Here is a 7,500-nt window from a genome sequence, read left to right as displayed (position 1 = left end):
TTCCACGTGCACATACATGCTCTCTTATACACATTCAGATGCACCTTCATTTTGGGATCACCACTACTTTGTTATCTCCCCTTCTTCCTAGCTTTCTTGTGTGACCCCTCTGTCCGGCATTCACCATAATACATCGCTAGCCACTACACACTATTTATTTTCTGTCCCTGTTTCTTTCTGTGTTCCTTTCTGTGGAAGAGCGTAGGCTCGAAATGTTAAAGACGCTTTCACTTCCCAAGCGTTAAACTAATACATCTGTTTGTTGTCTACACCACCTGTCTTTGTCTTTTGTGAATTCTCCCCCACCCCACTATATATATATATATATATATATATATATATATATATATATATGATAGGGCAGCTTTTAAGCTAGCTCCTGTGTATCTATCTATCTATATGTGTGTATATACATACACACACACACATATATATATATATACATATGTATGTAATACATATATGTGTGTGTGTATATATATATTATTTTACTTGTTTCATTCATTTGACTGTGGCTATGATGGAGTACCGCCTCCTTAGTCAAGCAAATCGACCTCAGGACTTATTCTCTAGTAGCCTAGTGCTTATTCTATCGGTCTCTTTTGTTGAACCACTAAGTTGTGGGGACATAAATACACCAACATCGATTGTCAAGCAATCTTGGGAGGACAAACATACACAAACACACACACATGTATATATATATATTTATATATATACGACGGGCTTCTTTCAGTTTCCATCAACCAAATCCAGCTGGAATTTCATTACCGTACCTTAAATTGGGGTTGCGGTTTATAGATGGGTGTGGCTTATACACCGGCAAATACTGTACACACACACATACACACATACATATAAATATCTATATGTGTATTTACATGTATGTATATATATGTACATACACACACACACACACATACAATTACTATTTCAAGTTTTATTTACACCGTTGGTGACGTCCTTTACCCATATATGCATGTATATATAATTTTATTATATATATATATATATATATATATATACATACATACATATATATGGAGCACTCCATCGGTTACGATGACGAGGATTCCAGCTGATACAAACAACGGAACAACTTGTTCGTGAAATTAATGTGCAAGTGGCTGAGCACTCCACAGACACGTGTACCCTTAACATAGTTCTCGGGGAGATTCAGCATGATACGTAGTGTGACAAGGCTGGCCCTATGAAATACAGCTGCTATTCATTTTTGCCAGCTGAGTGGACTGGAGCAATGTGAAATAAAGTGCCTTGCCCAAGGACACAACGTGTCGCCAGTAATTGAACACACGACCTTCCGATCGTGAACCGAATGTCCTAACCACTAAGCCATGCACCTTCACAATATGTGTGTGTGTACTAGCTGGTGTACCCGGTAATTCCCGGGGGTAAAGATGTCCTATTGAAATGCCTTACTACTCTGATATAAGAAAGAAATTTCGTTTAATTGCCACAAAGGTGTATTTTCCATCACAAAAAAGTACAAAAAAACTGTCAGCTGGAAGAGGGAGAGATTGTTGGAGGTTGGCGAGAGAGGTTTTCGGAGGTGGGCGAGAAAGATTGTCTCAGGTTGGTGAGAGAGGTTGTCGGAGGTTGGCGAGAGGCAAAGACATTATTCTGCTTAGCGAAGACATCTGGGAAAGGTACAACTGCATTCACAGAAAAAAACTATTGTTTTACTATAAGAAAAGCGCTATTGAAGTGAAATTTGGCAATCGAAGATCGAATCTACGCTATGCTTGCATGAAGCCACTACAAATACGCTGTGGAATAAAAAATTTATCTACTTTCATGGAAAAATTATAACTCTAAAAATGCAGAATTATCGGAGTAATGGGCATTCAAAAAAGTATGTAAGTATAGAAATGTATGACTGAAGATATTCAAATTAAGGAAGTGCAATAATAATGTTTAGCAGTTCAAAACTCTGAGTAGTGAAATGCAGAATTAGGTCAGCTGATCGTGAGAATCAAATATTGATCACTTCGCTAAATTCTGCAGGTGGCATGGGTTATTTCCCTTGGGTGTTTTAAAAAATTTTGTTATATGAGGTTGATATAAAGGTCCCTTCCAGGGGCCATATTATCGATTTTTCAAGAATCTAAGTATGTCACGAGGTTTCCAAATATGAATTATACTCACATGTCAAGTTTCATCAAAATCAATAAAACGATGTAGGAGGAGTTAGCTAACAACGCCACAAACAAACACACACCGGTTTTCCACATATGTAGTATATATATATATATATATATATATATATATATATATATATATATATATATATATATATATGTATATATATTATATATATATATGTATAATATATATATATATATATATATATATATACTAGCAGCATAGCCCGGCATTGCCCGGGTATGTAAGAGCCCCTAGTAGGCAACGACTAATCCCAATCTAGCCCTTTCCCTCTTGGGAACGAAGGCGTATGTGCAGGTTGCAATATCTTCTCTTCACTCGAATACTTCTGTGTATACGATGTTCCTAGCTGTCCCTTTGGGCGATAAAAAGGTCGAGTTGTGTCCCCTAGACAGAAAATGTGTTGCATATAAAAAGCTTAGATTCTCGACCCCATGTCGAATTTATCGATCATTTTCAGAACTGGGGGAACTTTTCAAAGTTTTTGCTGCGTTAGTTTTGAATTATGACATTGGGCTATGTGTGTGTCAAGTTTCATCAGAATCGGTTGAAAGCCGTGGTCAGGGTGAGGGTACAACCCGACAGACACACAGACACACAGACAGACAAACTGCCGTTTATATATATAATATATATATATATATATATATATATATATATATATATATATATGTAAAAAAATACAAACTGGGACAAGAACGTAAAACATTAGAAGACGATACAAAAAACACGGACGGGGCATTCGAAGCCTTCAATCTTCAGTCAAGAACCGGATCATCCTCGCAATTTCGGCTGTATGTATGTATGTATGTATGTATGTATGTATGTATGTATGAATGTATGTATGTTTCTCTCCTTGTTTTTTCTGCGTACCTTTCTGTAGAAGAGCGTAGGCTCGAAACTTAAAAGACTTTTTTCTATTCCTGAGCGTTATACTAATACATCTGTTTGTTTTGTACACCACCTGTCTTCGTCTTTTGTTTTTTTTCGTAAACTTTCCCTATATATGTATGTATATATATATTATATATATATTATTCATATATATATATATATACAGTATATATTATTCATATATATATATATATAATATATATATATATATATATATATATATATATATAATATATATATATATATATATATATATAATATATATATATATATGTATTATTTTATGTAGAAAAATACAAACTGGGACAAGAACGTAAAACATTTAGAAGACGATACAAAAAACACGAACGGGACATTCGAAGCCTTCAATCTTCTGTCAAGAACCGGATCATCGTAGCAATTTCGGTTGATTAATCTTGAGATCGCTCCGATCCGGCCAGCCCCAAGGAAAAACTAATCTACGAGCATTAGATTTCTTGGAAGAAGGATCGAATGTATACGAAACAGGGACAGAAAAACGGACGATGCCACACGAATATAAAATACAAAAAACAATAATGGTAAAAACAGGACAAAAACAGCAGGTGTCTTACGACTAATAAACAGTACAACAAGTTTAGCTGGCGTATTTGGAAAAAATGCCTTTATCGGCAAACGAAGACAACATATATATATATATATATTATATATATATATATATATATATATATAATATATATATATATAATATATATATATATATGTATATATATATATATATATATATATATATATTAGAAATATTAAATTTCTAAATAACTCAGAGAGATATAAGCAGTGGTGGAACGATAGAGCAGTTGTATACTGTCAACTTAATGTGACAGTCCCGAAAAGGGAATCACACCACCGCTATTTAGCCCTAGGAAGCATCAACGCTTCCTGTCGGCCTTGACACATTTCCTATGTCCTTATGTTTACAAAGGGGAGAGAAGCACCCCCAACAGGTAGGCCTGCATCCAGAGACATGTTTATGTGTTAGGAAGGGCATCCTTGGCGTTAGGAAGGGAATCGAGGTGTAGAAACTTTGCCAGATTAGACTGGCGGCTGGTGCGGCCTCCTCAAACCGTCTAACCTATGCCAGCATGGAAAGTGGACGTTAAACGACAATAATGATGATGATGATGATATATGCATAAATATATGTGCATGTGAATATCATCATCAATGTTTTAACATTCACTTTGCACATGTCAGAATTTGTTGAAGCAGATTCTTTGCAACAGATGTTCTTGTCACACATCCTCATCCGTTTCCAAGTTACAACACTTTTGGTATACTTGCCTCTATTGCTAATTCAGTCATCTAGGTAAACAAATTCAGAGGCGGCGAGCTGGCGGAAACGTTAGCACGCCGGGCGAAATGCTTAGCGGTATTTCATCTGCCGTTACGTTCTGAGTTGCAATTCCGCCGAGGTCGACTTTGCCTTTCATCCTTTCTGGGTCGATAAATTAAGTACCAGTTAGGCACTGGGGTCGATGTAATCGACTTAATTCGTTTGTCTGTCCTTATTTGTCCCCTCTGTGTTTAGCCCTTTGTGGGTAGTAAAGAAATAGGTAAACAAATTCTATCAACAAATTCTCGGGAGGCATCTGAACATTTCAGAATATATATTTTCTGAGTGCTCTTAGTATTTATTGCTCTGTTGCATCTGCGGCATATACAATGTGCCTTCTCTGGTAGGCCATCTGCAATCCCACTTCTTGTGTGTCCAGTGAAGTCTTTGACACCGCTAAAGGTTCCTCACAACTCTATATTTCTACTTGCTTAGTGGTGGTCTTTATAGCTTGAGAAATGTGAGAGAAAGAGGCATAAATGATAGTGATAAGAAGACTGTGAAAGAGGAGGGCGAGAGATAAGAGGACTCAGTATTCCGAGAGAGCTGTGTATATTCGAGACAACAACAGAGATAACAGAGTGATGACAAGAAGGCAACGTGACCCAGGAAATTATGCGATAACGGAACCCAGGATGTGTAAAAGAATTGGAACAAGAGTGTGATGACACACAGAGGGTGCAGTTGGGATGACAGGCAGTGGAGAAAGAGAGGGGGAAGGTAGAGTGGATTTGGCACAAGTGGTCCAATGTTGCCCGCTGTATATAGGTTATGATCTGGGTGAGGGAGGCTGAATGATGAAGTTGGTGACATGCTGAATGGAAAGAAGTAGGTGCTGTACCAGTGAGTGGTATGAAGGCGGTGAGCTGGCAGAATCGTTAGCACGGCGGGCGAAATGCTTTGCAGTATTTCGTCTGCTGCTACGTTCTGACTTCAAATTCCGCCGAGGTCGACTTTGCCTTTCATCCTTTCGGGGTCGATTAAATAAGTACCAGTTACACACTGGGGTCATCATAAACAACTTAATCCGTGTGTCTGTCCTTGTTTGTCCTCACTGTGTTTAGCCCCCTGTGGGTAGTAAAGAAATAGGTATTTATTTCATCTGCCGTTACGTTCTGAGTTGCAATTCCGCCGAGGTTGGCTTTGCCTTTCATCCTCTCGGGGTCGATAAATTAAGTACCAGTTACGCACTATGGTCGATGTAATCGATTTAATCCCTTTGTCTGTCCTTGTTTGTTCCCTCTATGTTTAGCCCCTTGTGGGCAATAAAGAAATGGAAATATATGGGTGACAGAGGTATGGATGAGAAAGAGAGAGGGAAAGGGAGAGAGAGAGAAGTTCTAGGAATTTATGATGCAAGGGATGTAAGACAGAGGAGGGAATGAGTAACAGAGCTGTTACTAATGTGGGAGGCAGTCAAAAGAAGTCAATGATGTAGATGATATATTATGCAGATATATCATGTATGTATACGTATAAAAATATTTCAACGATGCATGTGTGTGCGTACACGTGTATGTATAATGTGTTATATTCGTTGAAATTGGTTCAGTTGAAATAGACTACTTGATAATGACATGAGGTCAAGACGAACATTATGGCAGTTTAAAATACATATATGCATGTATATATATATACATACACATGTACATATACATACATATATGTATATATATCTATATCAATCTGTATATATAATATAAAAATATTCGAGCGAGGTCGTCGCCAGTGCCGCTGGACTGGCTCCTGTGCAGGTGGCATGTAAAAAGCACCAGTTGGGCGTGGCTGTTGCCAGTACCACCAAACTGGCCCTAACCCACTACACTCTCGTAGTGGTTGGTGTTAGGAAGGGCATCCAGCTGTAGAAACTCTGCCAGATCAAGATTGGAGTCTGGTTCGCCAGAGCTCAGTCAAATCGTCTAACCCATGCTAGCATGGAAAGCGGACGTTAAATGATGATGATGATGAAAAATATATATATATATATATATATGTATATGTAGAGAGAGAGAGAGAGAGAGAGAGAAGAGAGAGAGAGAGAGAGAGAGTGTGTGTGTGTGTGTGTGTGTGAGACAGAGATCTAGAAATTGAACATAAACCTCAAACTCTCTCATGAAAAGGAAAGTGTAGAAAGATAAACCAGGGAGCAGTGGAAGATATAAAAATGTATCTCAAAGCTTTCTACAAGATTGCAAAAGAGTCTCTGCCTCAGTGCCACCAAGATAGGGCTACTGTTTGAAGATGGCTTCCTAATTGCAAACTCCAAGAGAATAACTGAAGTACTAAATAAACAGTTCCAGAGTGTCTTCACCTCTTCACAGGGAAACTGGTAAGTAGCTGAGCCTAAAGAGTTTTTCAGCGCTGCAGATCTACAAGGGAAAGAGGCAACCATCGATTACATCGACACATACTCGACCATTGAGGAGATGAATATATCAGCCGTTGATGAGATGGATTCAAACACAATAACAGGCCCAGATTGATTTCTGGTTGTTCTCATAAAAACCTTGCAAGAAATCTCTCACAAAACTTCTGCAGATGCTTTTTCAGAGTTCCCTTGCATGTGGAAAACTTCCCAAACCGTTTAAAGAAAGTATCATATGCCTTATCCAACCAAAGCTTTGTGAGTGGATTTGGTAGACAGAAACTGAAAGAAACCCGTCATATATATATATATATATATATATATATATATATATATATATATATATATATATATATGTATGTATGTATGTATCTATGTGTGTGTCTTTGTGTCTGTGTTTGACCTCCATCATTGCTTGACCACTGGGATTGATTTGTCTGACTAAAACCCACCAAAGTAGTGCTCCAGCATGGTCGCTGCCTGACTGAAACAAGTAAAAGAATAATAGAATAAATGAATATGTTCCTCTATCATTTTCTCTCTCATCCATTCTCTAATTCCCTTTATTCCTCCCCTTCACACTTTTCTATCTGTCTCTCTCTCGTCCCCTCTTTCTCATTGCTCACGCGTGACCATCGTCCATCTTTCTTTTTCTCATGTGATCAACTTTCTTTTCATTCCGGGC

This window comes from Octopus sinensis, linkage group LG16 (genome assembly GCF_006345805.1).
Source record: "Octopus sinensis linkage group LG16, ASM634580v1, whole genome shotgun sequence".
NCBI classification, from domain to species: domain Eukaryota; kingdom Metazoa; phylum Mollusca; class Cephalopoda; order Octopoda; family Octopodidae; genus Octopus; species Octopus sinensis.
Note: the sequence above shows the minus strand (reverse complement) of the source record.